Here is a 21,564-nt window from a genome sequence, read left to right on the forward strand (position 1 = left end):
ACACCGGGATCCACACAGACGCTAGCAACGTGAGAATCGGAGCCATTCTAGTTCAATGGCAGAACAGCGCAGAGCGTGTGATCGCTTACGCGAGCCGCAGTCTCACAAAAGCAGAAGCTAATTACTCTAACACCGAAAAAGAGTGCCTATATAGCAGTCGTTTGGGCCATTAGCAAGTTTCGACCCTACCTATACGGCCGGCCATTTCGAGAGGTCAGTGACCACCATTCGCTCTGTCGGCTTGCCAATCTACGGGATCCATCGGGCCACCTCGCCCGCTGGAGCCTCCGCCTTCAAGAGTACGACATAACGGTGGTCTACCGATCAGTACATAAGCATACAGATGCTGACTGCCTGCCTTGTGCTCCTATTTCCCCGACGTCATCTGACACTGAACAAGATTCACCGTTTCTTGGCATCGTCGATGTGGTGCGGATGGCTGAGCTTCCACGTGAGGACACTGACCTACTTTCTGTCATTCAGCATCTTCAAGGAGAAGACGTTATCGTCCCACGCCGACTCTCGCGTGGTTTGACTACGTATTGCCTGCGGAACAATGTTCTCTACAAGAGAAATCTTGAGAGCAGCCAGGAAACTTTCCTCCTCGCCATTCCAATGGCACTGCGTGAGGAAGTTTTGCAGGCGTGTCACGACGATCCTTCGGCCGGTCACTTAGGCTTTGCTAGGACATTAGCGCGCATCCGACAGAAGTACTACTGGCCACAGCTGTATTCGTCCATTCAGCGCTATGTCCGCTCCTGCCGTGACTGCCAGAGGCGTAAAGTTCCACCCACAAAGCCTGCCGGTTTTCTCCAACCTTTAGATCCACCTCGAGCACCATTTCAGCAAGTAGGAATGGATCTTCTTGGTCCCTTCCCTACGTCATCCTCAGAAAATAGGTGGATAATTGTCGCGACCGACTATCTGACTCGCTATGCAGAAACCAAAGCTGTGCCTAAGGGAACTGCTGTTGAAGTCGCCAGATTCTTTGTCCACGACATTGTTTTGCGCCATGGTGCACCTGCTGTTCTCATAACCGATCGCGGAGCAGCATTTACGGCAGAGTTATTGCAACAAGTCACCAAGCTGACGCACACCAACCACCGGAACACAACAGCTTATCATCCCCAAACGAACGGCTTGACGGAGAGGTTAAACAAAACATTGGCCGACATGCTATCTATGTATGTTGATGTAGAGCACAAAACGTGGGATGAAATTTTGCCGTACGTCACGTTTGCTTATAACACCACTGTGCAAGAGACCACCGACCTACCACCATTCGAGCTTGTTTATGGCCGTCGCGTCACAACACCGTTAGACGCTATGCTCCCCGTAGACCAGGACAACGGCGGAAATGACAGCGTTGACGACTTCGTTGAGAAAGCCGAGGGAGCCCGCCAGCTTGCAAGGAACCGCATTCGCGCGCAGCAAGATATCGACGCTCGCCGTTACAACCAAGGCCGAAGCAGCGTCCACTATCAACCAGGTGACTATGTATGGGTGTGGACACCAGTTCGACATGGTGGGCTTTCGGAGAAGCTATTTCGGTGCTACTTTGGCCCTTACGAAGTTGTGCGCTGCCTCAGTGACGTGAATTACGAGGTAGTTCCCCAAAACTCTGACACCAGTTTAAACCGAAGACGTCCACGTCCAGAAGTAGTCCATGTAGTACGGATGAAACCGTAGTACGGATGAAACCGTACCACGCCCGCGAGTTATGAAAACTTCGAACTTTTTCCTTATTATCCACAACAGCGTGGGCTTTTTTTTCATTGACGTGATCATTTTTTTCCTTTCATGGCCACCTCTAGCATCTCAGTCAATCGACCGGGACGGTCTCTCTTGAAAGGGGGAATTGACGCAAGGTAGGCTGGCAACTATAGTACCCGCCTCTGAAGAGGACAACGAAGTAGTTCTGTGTGCGCGTGCTCTGGTGTTCGCGTTTTCTGGCCCTTGGGTTGCGAAAGAAAACGCCCTAATTTGTACCTGCGTGCCTGTGTGTTTGTGACAATATTAAGGCTGTACAACAAGAAGTCATAGATTCTTAGAAAACTCATGCTCCCCATTGACATAACATATCAACAAAAGAAAAAAGGGCAATCGAAGATCTAGCGAATAACTCTGACATGATATTCAAGCCGGCAGACAAAGGTGGCACTATTTTCATTCTTAATCAATGTGAGTATACATGTGAAGCTGGGAGGGAGCTCTCAGATCAAAACTTCTACATATTCGAGACATACTCTCATCGTCGTCATCGTCAAAAGCAGACAGTCCTGACGCGATCGGGTGCCATCCTTGCCAAAAACCGCGATGCAAAGGATGCCCGTACATGCGCACATGCCAACAGGTCACCAGTACTGTTTCCAACTTTTCCTTAAAAATCAAAGGCAATCTTGACTGCGATTCTGAGAACGTGATATACATGATAGAATGTGCGCTATGTGAAGTACAGTACATTGGTCAAACAGAAGGGCCTTTTAGACTGCGTTTTAACAACCATAAATCTCATGCTAACATCTTGCCCCACTTGCCTATTTCAAGACACGTGCACCTTCCTGGCCACTCTTTTGAAAATCTACAGGTCACATTACTAGAATCTGGTTTCCGCAAAAATTATGATAGAGAAGCCCGTGAATCATTCCTCATCTATAAGTTCGACGCCGTCCCATGCGGTCTGAATGAAAACGCAGGAAAACTTAGTTGCCTATCTGCGTAACCTGTATCACCCTGTCCATCTTTTTTCAACCTTGCTCGGCAAGTCGCACTACAATTTCTGTATCCGCTGATTACGTAGCAGCTTTGTAACGTCTTTTTCATCTTTTTTAGTATTTTAGAGTTTTTTCTTTTTTCCCTTGCTTTTACCGGTCGGACTACTCTTCATCTTATGTGCTTTATCTGTTATGCGTTTTATCTTTTATTTGCAAACAACGTGCTCGCCACGTGCTCGCGCATGGAAGCAATATCTTTTTACTCGTACATTAGGTGCCCTTCATATTGTGTGACTTGCATATATATATGCCCATATATCGCCTTTCACGCCGGTTTTCATATTTGTATCTTATTGATATGCACATGTATATAAACAGCCCTCGTGCTATAAACTGTATTCTGATGAAGGCCGGACCCAACGTGCGTCTTCTTCCCTATACGGATAGTCTTACCTGGACCCAGCACCACTTTGGTATATATATATATATATATATATATATATATATATATATATATATATATATATATATATATATATATGACGTATGAGGCGATGATTGGTAGAAGCCGAGAAAAAAGAAGTGCAGAAGGAATAAGCACGGGGTATGAGCTAGCCCATGTCTCCCATTCATCATAGCGTCACTCGACTCGACAGGATGAAGGCCTCCCAGCCCCTTCATCAGTCGTTCATCAGCTACGCAGTCCTCCACGTGACACCCTGAGTATACATGGACTACGGTAAAAGCGCCTAGCGTTACGCATCGACCAGCACCATGTCACAAGCATCTACTGACCTTCCCATCCCCAAGTAAACCGGAGCAGCGGACGATGGACCCGTACAAGACTGGTTCGACCTGTTCGAGTTCCACGCTACCACTGCATCTTGGTCGGAACGGGAAATGGTTTCGAACTTCAGTGACTACGCCACCGGTGAGGCATTTAAATTTTACCTCACCCACATATTCGACAACGATGAGTCTTGGCAAAAGATAAAACAAGAATTGATCGTTTGGTTTAAAAAATACGATGACGACTACGATGAAGACTTGCTTCTAACCCACCATCCACAGGCAACTGCACTCAGTCGTCAATTTTACAGGCAGTCTTCAATCATTCGTACGCACAACAAGATTCGACCTCTGACAAAAGACGAAGTGGCACACGAGTTCAGTGGCAGAGGACAATGCGTATATTGGGAAAAAACACAGCCATCGAGCGCGCCTCCTTTCTGCACGAAAATCGGCATTTGCGAACTCATCGCTTATGCATACGACCCGAGACGTTGCCCCACCACCTGATGCTGTTCACTCTTCGTCTCGCATACGTGGTCCACCACCTGGGTTTTCATCACGCGGTTCTTCAAGCGCTCCTAACGCTCACCATTCGCCTAATTAGGACGCCGTATTTATGGTAGATGACCTGGCGCATCGGTAAAATACCCTGTCGAGCCATGCTCCTTCCACACGGGTTCATGCATCGCCATCCAGTCCATAGACACTCGACAGTGGAAGCAACACCGAAGGCTCCGACGCATCGAACGTCGCACGCTGCAATGCGCAAGAGCCTCTCGTAGTGAACAGGGTAGAAGAAGCTTCTGAAGAACTTTCTACCAATTCTGAAGCATTATCTTCATTGCCCGAAATGCATGACAACAGCCCACAGACTACCAGTTGCCTGCTGGGCCGCACATCAAGTTGTAAAGAAAACGAGCGCGATGTTCAAGAAGGGATCACACCACAATGCGTTCCACAGCAAGATCAGCAACGCCAGTAAAAGCAAGTCCAAGAATTGCTGACACTCCAACGGATCCACCGACAAGGATGACGACACAAAGTCAGCCTCTTAAAACAAATTCAAGACGTCAGGCATTTTTGCATTAGGAATCGGCGCCATAAACGCATTTGGCACAAAATATCAAGACTGCGCCAAAGATTACAGCTCCGAAACCTCAGAGAACACCGAACAAGGCAAGAAGTCACCAGTTCTACCACGCAAAGATTCAGACACCATCCCATTAGTTCACGACAACGGAGCCAACGCCACAGAAAACTACGAAAGAGACTGAACGCTATAATTTGAACAACGCACGAACATAGACACAATTCCTTGAACTTCAGTTCTTGTACACGCAGGCTGCAAGCACTAATTCTGTCTCAGCCGTGACACAGAATACAGCGCGTACGACAGAGGATTCTGCGCCTACGACATTCGACCTTAAAGTGCTCCAAGGACTTCCAACCTTGTTCGTTCCTCGCAGGTGCTCAAGTCACGTCATGGTCAGTGCAGTTTTGCAAGACGCGGTTACCTTCTCCAGAACGCCACAGCCAACCTCGCCCACCAGAACTCTTTGCGAGTTTACGGAACACCACGGGGCCGTGAAACCAATTGTTCATTTTGACATTTGTGACTTTTCAACCTCTCCTTGTTTACTTTTAGTTGTGCGTAATCCATGCCTTCTTTCCTTCCTTCGGAGGGAGGGGGAATCGTGTAACGTATGAGGCGAGTATTGGTAGAAGGCGAGAAGGAAGAAGTGCAGAAAGGAATAAACTCGGGGTATGAGCCAGGCCACGTCTCCCATTCATCATAGCGTCATATATATATATATATATATATATATATATATATATATATATATATATAGGGGAAAGAAGTGTATACCTAAGGGCTCGTTTTTCCGTGTTTTAACACAATATTAATGAGATATAACACACAGTAATGCCAAGGACTGTACAGGAGAAGTTATTAGAACCAATAGAATGTAAATACGAAGAAAGAAAAGTGGATGAAAAAATAACCAGCCGTGAGCAAGAATCGAACCTACGACCTTCGAATAACGCGTTCGATGCTCTAACCACTGAGCTACCACAGCGGCCTTCTCTCCATCGACTGTTTTGGGTTTATATGTGAATTTAGAAGTAGGAGTGACAGTCAGCGCCATCTATAAGCCAAACAACGAGTGTGAAAACACTCTTATGTGCATGTTTGGAGTTTATATATATATATACATATATATATATATAAATATATATATATATATATATATATATATATATATATATATATATATATATATATATATATATATATAGTTAGTCTTTGTGAAGGTATGGGATATGGCACAACGGGAGCGTTGTCAACAAGAATAAATATATTTATTTCCCAACAGTGTTGGGAGGGGTCCTTCCTTCATCAGGGGATGAGTTATACTGACATGAATTTCCAAACTTCGTTGCTGCCGCGTCCCTCTCGCCTTGAAACATGTTTGCGAGAGTGAGAAAAAAGGGGGGGGGGAGGAAAAAAGAAAAAGAAAGAAAAGAAAGAAAGTAAAAAAAAAGAGGAAGAACCACTGTCAACACTGAGAACGAAACCAACTGTCCGTGTACGTCCACGAAGCTACCTTTATCTAGACATCTGCGCCTGTCAAACCACAGTTTTGAAAATATCAGCGTAACTCTTTTGCAGTCCGGTTTCTCAAACAGACGCGAGCGCGAACAGCGTGAGGCATATTTTATTTTCAAATTTCGAACATTAGTAGCCGGCATCAACGAGGACCCCGGTAAACTCAACTGCCTCCGAGAAGTAAGCCAGGAGGAAATTGGTGACAAAGATTGATAGCTGGAGACCATGCTTTTTTCTGACTGACTCGTACGTGTACACTGTCCATTCTTGTTTTCGTTTTTTCTCCATTCATTTTTTTCTTTTCTTCCTTTTTCCACATGCACATATAAAGTGTTTTCGTTCGCCTACCACTTGATGACCATTGAAGGGAAACGGACGAAGATTAAAGGTAAAAAGAGCCGACCGACCCATTAACGAGAGACCCTTCCTTTACGCATGCCGCATGCCGACCGACCCATTATGGGAAGCCCTTTCTTTACGCACGCCGTCACGGACCTTTCCGGCTCCACGGCGACAATCTTGGGTGGCCCGACACACGTCGAGAACTGAACAGCACGTTATAAGAAACGTATGTGGACGTACACGGGAAGTTGGTTTCGTTTTCAGTGTTGACAATGGTTTTTCCTCTTTTTTTACTTTCTTTCTTTTCTTTTTTTCTTTCCCCCCCCCCTGTTTTTTCTCACTCTCGCAAAGATGTTTCAAGGCGAGAGGGACGCGGCAGCAACGAAGTTTGGAAATTCATGTCAGTATAACTCATCCCCTGATGAAGGGAGGACCCCTCCCGAAACTGTTGGGAAATAAATAAATTTATCCTTGTTGACAACGCTCCCGTTGTGCCATATCCGATGCCTTTTAAATATATATATATATATATATATATATATATATATATATATATATATATATATATATATATATATATATATATATATATATATATATATATATATATATATATATTGTGAGCGCGACAAGCGAATGACTCTTTCATCCCTTTATCAGACTCCGACATTGGTATCTGCCAGTAGCCTGACCTAAGGTCGAGGCTGGAAAAACACTCTGCGGCCTGTAATGAATCCAGTGCATCGTCGATCCGAGGGAGGGGATAACCATCCTTGCGCTTTATTTTGTTTAGCGCACGGTAATCGACGCAGAAACGCACTGTCCCATCTTTCTTTTGAACGAGAACAACTGGGGATGACCAGGGACTCGAGGAAGGACGTATGATGTTGCGTCGTAGCATGTCTGAGACGTTTTCCTCGATGATCTTGCGTTCTGCCTGAGACATGCGATATGGACGCCGATGTACAATACGAGAGCCGTCAGTCTGGATGCTGTGAGTAGCGGTGGTAGTCAGGCTGAGGGCGGGCGACTTCACGTCAAATGGAGAATAGTGTCTATTTAACAGGGCGAGAAAATCTTCAATTTGACCAAGTGTTAAGTCATTGCTTATTGTTGCGGACACAGGTGTGGCAGAGGCATTGAATGGCAATGATTGCGACTTCGGAACATCGTTGTGGTTGTTGTTCGGAAGAGTAACAATCGCAACAGGCTCACTGTCGACCGCGCAAGATACCGTTGAGCCACAGGGGAGCAGTACACACTCGGGCGTTTCATTTATGGAGGTTAGGTACGTACACGCATTGAAGAAGCGAATAAGCCCCGGTGCAATCACATTGCCCCTACGTAGGGTATGACTGTACGGGAGAAGTAGTACGTCGCCATCCACAATGTCGGTGCAATTAACACTTATAATTTCTTCGATGTATGGCCGAAGTACATAATCTGACTTGGTGACAAGGCGGATGCGTCCATCTTGTTCAAGCGGAGAAGAGTCAGTGGCATTTAGATGCAGGAGGCGCTGATGACATGATATGAAAGCTGACGCAGAAGACAAGAAATCCCACCCAAGAATGAGAGTGTGGGTGCACTCACGAAATACCGCGAAAACATTGTGATGACGAATGCTTTCTATGCAGACACGAACGGTACACTGTGTAAGTGTACGAATGAGAGCGTTGGTCGCCGCACGTAGAGGTGGGCCGTCTTAAGGTGTGGTGACTTTTCGAAGGCGCGAACAAAAAACAGCATGAATAATCAAAACGGAAGCGCCAGTGTCTACAAGAGTTTCAACACGTACACCTTCTACAAACACTACTATCAAACTCGATGGCCGCTCTGGATGAATTGTTAGCTGTCCAAGGGATGCAGTTTCCCCTCCTAAAACTGCATTGGGGAGTTTCCCGCGTGGGCGTTCGTGGAAAGGGAGGCGGGCCGTAGAGGCGACACTGAACGGCGACCTGGCGAAGGCGACCTGCGGCGAGACGTACGGCAATTCCCAGGCATGTCCGTATGGTAAGTAGGTGACGGTGAACGGTAATAGAACGAGCCCTAAAGTATACACTTGTATCCCTTATTCATTAACGAGAGTGTCGTACTGGCAGACTTGGTGCCTTTAGGTTGTATACGGGGGACTATTGGTCAGCTGCCAGTCAGTAATAAGTTCACGTGCTACGAGGCGCCAAATAGGCTCATAAAGAGTGTGCGACACTAGCCACCATGGCTACTAGTGGCGCTGACTGACACTCCCTGGTTTAAATCACATAGATACCTAATAATGTGGCTGGGGGATAGCTGTCGTGGTAGCTCAGTGGTAGAGCATCGAACGCGTTATTCGAAGGTGGCAGGTTCGGATCCTGCCCACGGCAAGTCATCTTTTCATCCATTTTTCTTTCTTCTCCTTTACATTCATCATCATCATCATCATCATCAGCCTGACTAAGTCCACTGCAGGACAAAGGCCTCTCCCTTGTTCCGCCAGTGAACCCGGTCCTGTGCTTGCTGCTGGCAATTTATTCTCGCAAACTTCTTAATCTCATCTGCCCACCTAACCTTCTGACTCCCCCTAACCCGCTTCCCTTCTCTGGGAATCCAGTTAGTTACCCTTAATGACCAGCGGTTATCCTGTCTACGCGCTACATGCCCGGCCCATGTCCATTTCCTCTTCTTAATTTCAACTATGACATCCTTAACCCCCGTTTGTCCCTTAATCCACTCTGCTCTCTTCTTGTCTCTTAAGGTTACACCTACCATTTTTCTTTCCACTGCTCGCTGCGTCGTCCTCAATTTAAGCTGAACCATCTTTGTAAGTCTCCAGGTTTCTGCTCCGTAGCTAAGTACCGGCAAGATACAGCTGTTATATACATTCCTATTGAGGGATAGTGGCAATCTACCTGTCATAATTTGAGAGTGCATGCCGATTTTGCTCCCCCCCATTCTTATTCTTCTAGTTACTTCAATCTCGTGGTTAGGCTCTGCGGTTATTACCTGCCCTAAGTAGACATAGTCTTTTACAACTTCAAGTGCACTATTACCTATCTCGAAGCGCTGCTCCTTTCCGAGGTTGTTGTACATTACTTTCGTTTTCTGCAGATTAATTTTAAGACCCACCTTTCTGCTCTCCTTGTCTAACTCCCTAATCATGAGTTGCAATTTGTCCCCTGAGTTACTCAGCAATGCAATGTCATCGGGGAAGCGCAGGTTACTAAGGTATTCTCCAATAACTCTTATTCCTAACTGTTCCCATTCTAGGCTTCTGAAAACCTCCTGTAAGCACGCGGTAAATAGCATTGGGGAGATTGTGTCCCCCTGCCTTACACCCTTCTTGATTGGTATTCTGTTGCTTTCTGTATGAAGGACTATGGTAGCAGTTGATCCCCTGTAGATTTCTTCCAGAATGTTTATATCTACTTCATTTAGGCCCTGATTCCGCAGTGTCTGCATGACGGCTGATATTACTACTGAATCAAACGCCTTCTCGTAATCTATGAAGGCTATGTATAGTGGTTGGTTATACTCTGATCATTTCTCTATTACCTGATTGATCGTATGAATGTGGTCCATTGTTGAGTAGCCTCTTCGAAACCCTGCTTGTTCCTTTGGTTGATTGAATTCTGATGTTTTCTTTACTCCGATAGCAATTACCTTTGTAAATAGCTTGTATACCACAGACAGCAAGCTGATCAGCCTGTAATTCTTAAAGTCCTTGTCATCTCCTTTCTTATGTATTAAGATGATGTTAGCGTTCTTCCAAGACTCTGGTACTCTTCCCGTCAGGAGACACCTCGTAAATAGGGTGGCTAGTATTTCTAACAGAATCTGTCCTCCATCTATCAGCAGATCTGATGTTACCTGATCCTCACCAGCAGCTTTGCCTCTTTGCATGCTCTCCAAAGCTTTTCTGACTTCTTCTATCATTACTGGTAGGGTGTCATCTGGATTACTGCTTGTTCTTATAGTATTAAGATCGTGGTTGTCTCGGCTACTGTACAGATCTCTGTAAAACTCCTCCGCTATTTTAACTATCCTATTCATATTGGTAGTTATTTTGCCTTCTTTGTCCCTTAGTGCATAAATCCGACTTTTGCCTATCCCAAGTTTCCTCTTCACTGCTTTGACGCTTCCTCCGTTTTTCAGAGCGTGTTCGATTCGCTCCATGTTATACAGTTTTACATCGCATAATTTACGTGTGTTAATCAACTTCAAAAGCTCTGCCAGTTCTATTTTGTCGGTTGTACTTGACACTTTCATGATTTGACGCTTCTTAATTAGGTTCTTTGTTTCCTGGGAAAGCTTGCCAGTGTCATGTCTAACTGCCCTGCCTCCAACTTCCACTGCACACTCCGTAATGATACTCATCAGATTATCATTCATTGTAACTACGCTAAGGTTGGTTTCCTTACTAAGAGACGAGTACCTGTTCTGCAGCGACAATATGAATTCCTGTACTTTCCCTCTCAGTGCTAGCTTATTGATTGGCTTCTTGCGTATCAGTTTCTGTCGTTCCTTCTACAATTCTAGGCGAATTCGAGACCGTACCATTTTATGGTCACTGCATCGAACCTTGCCAACCACTTCCACATCCTGCATGAGTCCTGGGTGTGCAGTCATTTTAAAGTCTATTTCGTTGTTATTTTCGCCATTAAGGCTCCTCCATGTCCTCTTGCGGTTTTCTCGTTCTCGATAATAGGTATTCAAAATCCGCAAATCGCGTTCTGCGAATTTTACTGATAGCTCTCCTCTGGCTTTTCTAGTGCCGATGCCATAATCTCCTACTGCCTGGTCTCCAGCCTGCTTCTTCCCTACCTTTGCATTAAAGTCGCCCATCGCTATAGTATACAGTGTTTTTACCTTACTCATTGCCGATTCCTCGTCTTCATAGAAGCTTTCAACTGAAGCGTCGTCATGGCTGGATGTAGGCGCGTAAGCCTGTACTACCTTCATCTTGTATCTTTTATTCAGTTTAATAACAATACCTACCACCCTTTCATTAATGCTATAGTATTCCTCTATGTTGTCAGCTATGTTTCTGTGAATTAGGAACCCCACTCCTAGTTTTCTTCTGTCTGCCAAGCCCCGATAGCAAAGAACGTGCCCATTCTGTAGCACAGTATACGCCTCATCTGTCCTCCTAACCTCACTCAGCCCTATTATATCCCATTCAAAACCCTCTAGCTCCTCAAATAGTACAGCTAGACATCCCTCACAATCAGCCTAATACCTTCCCCTATACCTTTATTGGCAAAATTGTCTGTTATATCTCATTATTATTGTGTAAAACACGAAAAAGGAACCCTTAAGTATACACTTCTTTCCCTTATTCATTAACGACGGTCTCGTACTGGCAGACTTGGTGCCTTTAGTTTGTATACGGGGGACTATTGGTCAGCTGCCAGTTAGTAATAAGTTCACGTGCTACGTGACGCCAAACAGGTTCATAAAGAGTGTGCCACACTCGCCGCCATGGCTGCTAGTGGCGCTGACTGATACTCCCAATTTAAATTGACATAGATACCCAATAATGTGGCTGGGGGGATAGCTCTCGTGGTAGCTCAGTGGTAGAGCATCGAACGCGTTATTCGAAGGTTGCAGGTTCGGATCCAGCCAAAGGCAAGTTATCTTGGCACCCACTTTTCTTTCTTCTCTTTTACATTACAATTGGCAAGATAAGTTCTCCTATACCTTCCTTGGCATAATTGTCTGTTAGATCTCATTAATATTCTGTAAACACTAAAGCTAGCCCTAAAGTATTCACTTGTTTCCCTTATTCATTACGAGGGTCTCGTACTGGTAGACTTGGTGCTTTTAGGTTGTAAACGGGTGACTATTGGTCAGCTGTCAGTTAGTAATAAGTTCCCGTGCTACGTGACGCCAAAGAGGCTCATAAAGAGTGTGCCACGCTCGCCACCATGGCTACTAGTGGCGCTGACTGACACTCCCTCGTTTAGATTTACATAGATACAAAATAATGTGGCTGGGGGGATAGCTCTCGTGGTAGCTCAGTGGTAGAGCATCGAACGCGTCATTCGAAGGTTGCAGGTTCGGATCCAGCCAAAGGCAAGTTATCTTGGCACCCACTTTTCTTTCTTCTCTTTTACATTACAATTGGCAAGATAAGTTCTCCTATACCTTCCTTGGCATAATTGTCTGTTAGATCTCATTAATATTGTGTAAACACTAAAGCTAGCCCTAAAGTATTCACTTGTTTCCCTTATTCATTACGAGGGTCTCGTACTGGTAGACTTGGTGCCTTTAGGTTGTAAACGGGTGACTATTGGTCAGCTGTTAGTTAGTAATAAGTTCCCGTGCTACGTGACGCCAAACAGGCTCATAAAGAGTGTGCCACTCTCACCACTGTGGCTACTAGTGGCGCTGACTGACACTCCCACGTTTATTTGACATAGATACCCAATAAAGTGGCTGGGGGGATAGCTGTCGTGGTAGCTCAGTGGTAGAGCATCGAATGCGTTATTCGAAGGTCGCAGACTCGGATCCTACCCACGGCAAGTTATCTTTTCACCCAATTTTCTTTCTTTTCATTTTTAATACAATAGGCTTAATACCTTCCCCTATACCTTTCTTGGCATTATTGTCTGGTAAATGTCATTATTATTCGTAAAACACGGAAAACGAGCCCTTAAGTATACACTTGTTTCCCTTATTCATTAACGAGGGTCTCGTACTGGCATACATGGTGCCTTTAAGTTGTATACGGGGCACTAATGGTCAGCTGCCAGTTAGTAATAAGTTCACGTGCTACGTGACGCCAGACAAGCTCATAAAGGCCTTGCCACTCTCACCACTGTGGCTACTAGTGGCGCTGACTGACACTCCCACGTTTATTTGACATAGATACCCAATAAAGTGGCTGGGGGGATAGCTGTCGTGGTAGCTCAGTGGTAGAGCATTGAATGCGTTATTCGATGGTCACAGACTCGGATCCTACCCACGGCAAGTTATCTTTTCACCCAATTTTCTTTCTTTTCAATTTTAATACAATAGGCTTAATACCTTCCCCTATACCTTTCTTGGCATTATTGTCTGGTAAAGGTCATTATTATTGGTAAAACACGGAAAACGAGCCCTTAAGTATACACTTGTTTCCCTTATTAATTAACGAGGGTCTCCTACTGGCAGACTTGGTGCCTTTAGGTTGTATACGTGGGCTATTCGTCAGCTGCCAGTTAGTAATAACTTCGCGTGCTACGTGACGCCAAACAGGCTCATAAAGAGTGTGCCACACTTGTCGCCATAGCTATAGTGGCGCTGACCCACGCTCCTACGTTTAAATTGACATAGATACCCGATAAAGTGGCTGGGGGGATAGATGTCGTGGTAGCTCAGTGGTAGAGCATTGAACGCGTTATTCGAGGGTCGCAGGTTCTGAACCTGCCCACTGGACGTTATCTTTCCACCCACTTTCATTTCTTCTTATTTACATTACAATTGGCCTTATAATTTCCCCTATACCGTCCTTGGCATTATTGTCTGTTAGATCTCTTTAATATTGTGTAAACACGGAATACGCACCCTAAAGTATACACTTGTTTTCCTTATTCATTAAAGAAGGTCTCGTACTGGCAGACTTGGTGCCTTTAGGTTGTATAGGGGTTACTATTGGTCAGCTGCCAATCAGTAATAAGTTCTCGTCCTACGTGACGCCAAACAGGCTCATAAAGAGTGTGCCACACTCGCCACCATGGCAACTAATGGCACTGACTTACACTTCCACGTTTAAATTGACATAGATAGCAAATAAAGTGGCTACGGGGATAGCTGTCGTGGTAGCTCAGTGGTAGAGCATCGAACGCGTTATTCGAAGGTTGCAGGTTCGGATCCTGCCCAGGGCAAGTTATCTTTTCACCCACTTTTCTTTTTTCTCTTTTACATTACAATTGGCATAATAAATTCTCCTATACCTTCCTTGGCATTATTGTCTGTTAAGTCTCTTTATTATTGTGTAAAACAGGGAAAGCGAGCGCTAAAGTATACACTTGTTTTCCTTATTCATTAACGAGGGTCACAACACAAGAGTGTTGTGTAATAATAAGAGTCTGCCACACTCGCCACCATGGCTTCTCGTGGCGCTGACTATCTTTTCACCCACTTTTATTTCTTCTCATTCACATTAAAATTGGTCAAATATCCTCTCCTATCCCTTACTCGGCATTATTGTATGTTAGATCTCAATATTATTGTGTAGAACACGGAAAACGAGCCCTTAGGTATACACGTGTTTCCCTTATTCATTAACGAGTGTCTCGTACTGGTAGACGTGGTGCCTTTAGGTTGTATACTGAGGACTATTGGTCAGCTGCCAGTTAGTAATAAGTTCACGTGCTACGTGACGCCAAACAGGCTCTTAAAGAGTGTGCCACACTCGCCGCCATGGCTACTAGTGTCGCTGGCTGACACTCCCACGTTTAAATTGACATATATAACCAATAAAGTGGCTGGGGAGATATCTGTCGTGGTAACTCAGTGGTAGAGCATCGATCGCGTTTTTCGGAGGTCGCAGGTTTGATACTGCCCATGGCAAGTTATATTTTCACCGACATTTCTTTTTTCTCATTTACAATACAATTGGCCTAATACCTACCTCTATACCTTTCTTGGCATTATTGTCTGTTAGATCTCATTATTATTGTGTAAAATACGGAAAAAGAGCCCTTACGTATACACTTGTTTCCCTTATTCAATAACGAGGGTCTCTTACTGGCAGACTTGGTGCCTTTAGGTTATATACGGTGGACTATTGGTCAGCTGCCAGTTAGTAATATGTTCACGTGCTACGTGACGCCAAACAGGCTCATAAAGAGTGTGCCACACTCGCCGCCATGGCTACTAGTGGTGCTGACTGACACTCAAACATTTAAATTGACATAGATACCCAATAAAGTGGCTAGGGGGATGGCTGTCGTGGTAGCTCAGTGGTAGAGCATCGAACGCGATATTCGAAGGTCGCAGCTTCGGATCCTGCCCACCGCAAGTTATCTTTTCACACACTTTTCTTTATTCTCATTTACATTACAATTGACGTAATAACTTCCCCTATCTTCTCCTTGGCTATATTGTCTGTTAGATCTCATTATTATTGTGTAAAACACGGAATACGAGCCCTTAAGTATACACTTGTTTCCCTTATTCATTGACTATGGTCTCGTACTGGCAGACTTGGTGCCTTTAGGTTGTATTCGGGGGACTATTGGTCAGCTGCCAGGTAGTAATAGGTTCACGTGCTACTGGACGCCAAACAGGCTCAGAAAGAGTGTGCCACTCTCACCGCCATGGCTACTAGTGGCGCTGACTGACACTCCCAAGTTTAAATTGACATAGATACCCAATAAAGTGGCTGGAGGGATAGCTGTCGTGGTAGCTCAGTGGTAGAGCATCGAACGCGTTATTCGGCGGTCGCTGGTTCGGATCCTGCCCATGGCAAGTTACCTTTTCAGCCACTTTTCTTTCTTCTCATTTACATTACAATCGGACTAATAACTTCCCCTATACCTTCCTTGGCATTATTGTCTTTAAGATCTCATATTTATTGTATAAAACACGGAAAACGAGCCCTTAGGTATACACTTGTTTCCCTTATTCATTGACTATGGTCTCGTACTGGCAGACTTGGTGCCTTTAGGTTGTATTCGGGGGACTATTGGTCAGCTGCCACTTAGTAATAAGTTCACGTGCTACGTGACGCCAAACAGGCTCAGAAAGAGTGTGCCACATTCGCCGCCATGGCTACTAGTGGGTCTGACTGGCACTCCCACGTTTAAATTGACATAGACAACCAATAATGTTGCTGATGGGACAGCTATCGTCGTAGCTCCGTGGTAGAGCATCGAACGCGTTATTGGAAGGTCGCAGGTTCGGATCCTGCCCACGGCAAGTTATCTTTTCACCCACTTTTCTTTCTTCTCATTTACAATACAATCGGAATAATACCTTCTCATATACCTTTCTTGGCAAAATTGTCTGGTAAATCTCATTACTATTGTGTAAAACACGGAAAAGGAACCCTTAAGTATACATTTGTTTCCTTTAATCATTAACGAGGGTCTCTTACTGGCAGACTTGGTGCGTTTAGGTCGTATACGTGGGCTATTGGTCAGCTGCCAGTTAGTAATAATTTATCGAGCTATGTGACGCCAAACAGGCTCATAAAAAGTGTGCTACACTCGCCAACATGGCTACTAGTGGCGCTGACTGACACTCCCACGTTTAAATTGACATGGATACACAATAAAGTGGCTGGGGAAATAGCTGTCATGGTAGCTCAGTGGTAGACCATCGAACGCGTTATTCGAAAGTCGCAGGCTCGGATCCTACCCACGGCAAGTTATCTTTTCACCCAATTTTCTTTCTTCTCATTAACAATACAATTGGCCAAATACCTTCCCCTATACCTTTCTTGGCATTATTGTCTGTTAAATCTCAATATTATTGTGTAAAACACGGAAAACGAGCCCTTAAGTCTACACTTGTTTCCCTTGTTCATTAACGAGGGTCTCGTACTGGAACACTTGGTGCCTTTAGGTTGTATACGGGGGACTATTGGTCAGCTGCCAGTTAGCAATAAGCTCACGTGCTACGTGACGCCAAACAGGCTCAGAAAGAATGTGCCACACATGCCGCTATGGCTGCTAGTGGCGCTGACTGATACTCCCAAGTTTAAATTGGCATAGATACCCAGTAAAGTGGCTGAGGGGATAGCTGTCGTGGTAGCTCAGTGGCAGAGCATCGAACGCGTTATTTGAAAGTTGAAGGTTCGGATCCTCCCCAAGGCAAGGTATCTTTTCGCCCACTTTTCTTTCTCCTCTTGTAGATTACGATTGGCATAAATTCTCCTATACCTTCCTTGGCATTATTGTCCGTTAGATCTTTTTAGTATTGTGTAAACACGGAAAGCAAACCCTTAAGTATACACTTGTTTCTCTTAATCATTAACGAGAGTCTCGTACTGGCAGACTTGGTGCCTTTAGGTTATATACGTGGGCTATTGGTCAGCTGCCAGTTAGTAATAAGTTCGCGTGCTACGCGACGCCAAACATGCTCATAAAGAGTGTGCCACACTAGTCGCCATGGCTACTAGTGGCACTGACTTGCACTCCCGCGTTTAAATTGACATAGGTACCCAATAAAGTGGCTGGGGGATAGCTGTCGTGGTGGCTCAGTGGTAGAGCATCAAACGCGTTATTCGAAGGTTACAGGTTTGGATGCTACCCACGGCAAGTTATCTTTTCACCCAATTTTCTTTCTTCTCATATACATTAGTATTGACCTAATAGCTTCCCCTATACCTTCCTTGGAATTATTGTCTGTTAGATCTCTTTATTATTGTGTAGAAGACGAAAAACGAGCCCTTAAGTACACACTTAATTTCCTTATTCAATAACGAGGGTCTCGTACTGGCAGACGTGGTGCCTTTTGGTTGTATACAAAAACTATTGGTCAGTTGCCTGTTAGTAATAGGTTCACGTGCTACGTGACGCCAAACAGGCTCATAAAGAGTGTGACACACTCACCACGTTCGCTACTAGTGGCGCTGACTGACAGTCCCACGTTTAAACTGACCTAGATAACCAATAAAGTGGCTGGGGGGATAGCTGTCGTGGTAGCTCAGTGGTAGAGCATCGAACGCGTTAATCGTTGGTTGCAGGTTGGGATCCTGCCCAAGGCAAGTTATCTTTTCACCCACATTTATTTCTTCTCATTTACATTACAATTGGCCTAATAACTTCCCCTACACTTTCCTTGGCATTATTGTCTGTTAGGTCTCTTTATTATTGTGTTGAACACGAGAAACAAGCCCTAAGTATACACTTGTTTTCCTTATTCATTAACGAGGGTCTCGTACTGGCACACTTGGTGCCTTTAGGTTGTATACGGGGGACTATTGGTCATCTGCCAGGTAGTAATAGGTTCACGTGCTGCGTGACGCCAAACAGGCTCATAAAGAGTGTGCCACACTAGCCACCGTGGCAACTAGTGGCGCTGACTGACACCCCCTCGTTTAACTTGATATAGATACCCGATAATGTGGCTGGTGGGATAGCTGTTGTGGTAGCTAAGTGGTAGAGCATCGAACGCGTTATTCGAAGGTCCCAGGCTCAGATCCTGCCCACGGCAATTTATCTTTTCACCTACTTTTCTTTCTTCTCATTTACAATAAAATTGGCATAATACCTTCCCTTATACCTTTCTTGGCAAAATTGTCTGGTAAATCTCATTATTATTGTGTGGAACACGGAAAACGAGCCCTTAGGTGTACACTTGTTTCCCTTATTCATTAACGACGATCTCGTACTGGCAGGCTTGTTACGTATAGGTTGTATACGGGGGACTATTGGTCAGCTGCCAGTAAGTAATAAGTTCACGTGCTACGTGACGCCAAACAGGCTCACAAAGAGTGTGCCACACTCGCCGCCAAGGCTACTAGTGGCGCTGACTGACACTCAAACGTTTAAATTTACATAGATACCAAATAAAGTGGTTGGGGGGATAGCTGTCGTGGTAGCTCAGTGTTAGAGCATTGAACGGGTTACTCGGAGGTCGCAGGTTCGGATCCTGCCCATGCAAGTTACCTTTTCAGCCACTTTTCTTTCTTCTCATTTACATTACAATCGGACTAATAACTTCCCCTATACCTTCTTTCGAATTATTGTCTTTAAGATCTCATATTTATTGTATAAAACACGGAAAACGAGCCCTTAGGTATACACTTGTTTCCCTTATTCATTGACTATGGTCTCGTACTGGCAGCCTTTGGTGCCTTTAGGTTGTATTCGGGGGACTATTGGTCAGCTGCCACTTAGTAATAAGTTCACGTGCTACGTGACGCCAAACAGGCTCAGAAAGAGTGTGCCACACTCGCCGCCATGGCTACTAGTGGGGCTGACTGGCACTCCCACGTTTAAATTGACATAGACAACCAATAATGTTGCTGATGGGACAGCTGTCGTCGTAGCTCCGTGGTAGAGCATCGAACGCGTTATTCGAAGGTCGCAGGTTCGGATCCTGCCCACGGCAAGTTATCTTTTCACCCACTTTTCTTTCTTCTCATTTACAATACAATTGGCATAATACCTTCTCATATACCTTTCTTGGCAAAATTGTCTGGTAAATCTCATTACTATTGTGTAAAACACGGAAAAGGAACCCTTAAGTATACATTTGTTTCCTTTAATCATTAACGAGGGTCTCTTACTGGCAGACTTGGTGCGTTTAGGTCGTATACGTGGGCTATTGGTCAGCTGCCAGTTAGTAATAAGTTCTCGAGCTATTTGACGCCAAACAGGCTCATAAAAAGTGTGCTACACTCGCCAACATGGCTACTAGTGGCGCTGACTGACACTCCCACGTTTAAATTGACATGGATACACAATAAAGTGGCTGGGGAAATAGCTGTCATGGTAGCTCAGTGGTAGACCATCGAACGCGTTATTCGAATGTCGCAGGCTCGGATCCTACCCACGGCAAGTTATCTTTTCACCCAATTTTCTTTCTTCTCATTAACAATACAATTGGCCAAATACCTTCCCCTATACCTTTCTTGGCATTATTGTCTCTTAAATCTCATTATTATTGTGTCAAACACGGAAAACGAGCCCTTAAGTCTACACTTGTTTCCCTTGTTCATTAACGAGGGTCTCGTACTGGAACAATTGGTGCCTTTAGGTTGTATACGGGGGACTATTGGTCAACTGCCAGTTAGCAATAAGCTCACGTGCTACGTGACGCCAAACAGGCTCAGAAAGAATGTGCCACACATGCCGCTATGGCTGCTAGTGGCGCTGACTGATACTCCCAAGTTTAAATTGGCATAGATACCCAATAAAGTGGCTGAGGGGATAGCTGTCGTGGTAGCTCAGTGGTAGAGCATCGAACGCGTTATTCGAAAGTTGCAGGTTCGGATCCTCCCCAAGGCAAGATATCTTTTCGCCCACTTTTCTTTCTCCTCTTGTACATTACGATTGGCATAAATTCTCCTATACCTTCCTTGGCATTATTGTCCGTTAGATCTTTTTAGTATTGTGTAAACACGGAAAGCAAACCCTTAAGTATACACTTGTTTCTCTTAATCATTAACGAGAGTCTCGTACTGGCAGACTTGGTGCCTTTAGGTTATATACGTGGGCTATTGGTCAGCTGCCAGTTAGTAATAAGTTCGCGTGCTACGCGACGCCAAACATGCTCATAAAGAGTATGCCACACTAGTCGCCATGGCTGCTAGTGGCGCTGACTTGCACTCCCACGTTTAAATTGACATAGGTACCCAATAAAGTGGCTGGGGGGATAGCTGTCGTGGTAGCTCAGTGGTAGAGCATCGAACGCGTTATTCGAAGGTTACAGGTTTGGATGCTACCCACGGCAAGTTATCTTTTCACCCAATTTTCTTTCTTCTCATATACAATAGTATTGACCTAATAACTTCCCCTATACCTTCCTTGGAATTATTGTCTGTTAGATCTCTTTATTATTGTGTAGAAGACGAAAAACGAGCCCTTAAGTACACACTTAATTTCCTTATTCAATAACGAGGGTCTCGTACTGGCAGACGTGGTGCCTTTTGGTTGTATACAAAAACTATTGGTCAGTTGCCTGTTAGTAATAGGCTCACGTGCTACGTGACGCCAAACAGGCTCATAAAGAGTGTGACACACTCACCACGTTCGCTACTAGTGGCACTGACTGACAGTCCCACGTTTAAACTGACCTAGATAACCAATAAAGTGGCTGGGGGGATAGCTGTCGTGGTAGCTCAGTGGTAGAGCATCGAACGCGTTAATCGTTGGTTGCAGGTTGGGATCCTGCCCAAGGCAAGTTATCTTTTCACCCACATTAATTTCTTCTCATTTACATTACAATTGGCCTAATAACTTCCCCTACACTTTCCTTGGCATTATTGTCTGTTAGGTCTCTTTATTATTGTGTTGAACACGAGAAACAAGCCCTAAGTATACACTTGTTTCCCTTATTCATTAACGAGGGTCTCGTACTGGCACACTTGGTGCCTTTAGGTTGTATACGGGGGACTATTGGTCATCTGCCAGGTAGTAATAGGTTCACGTGCTGCGTGACGCCAAACAGGCTCATAAAGAGTGTGCCACA

The sequence above is a fragment of the Rhipicephalus microplus genome, chromosome 3 (genome assembly GCF_043290135.1).
Source record: "Rhipicephalus microplus isolate Deutch F79 chromosome 3, USDA_Rmic, whole genome shotgun sequence".
NCBI classification, from domain to species: Eukaryota; Metazoa; Arthropoda; class Arachnida; order Ixodida; family Ixodidae; genus Rhipicephalus; species Rhipicephalus microplus.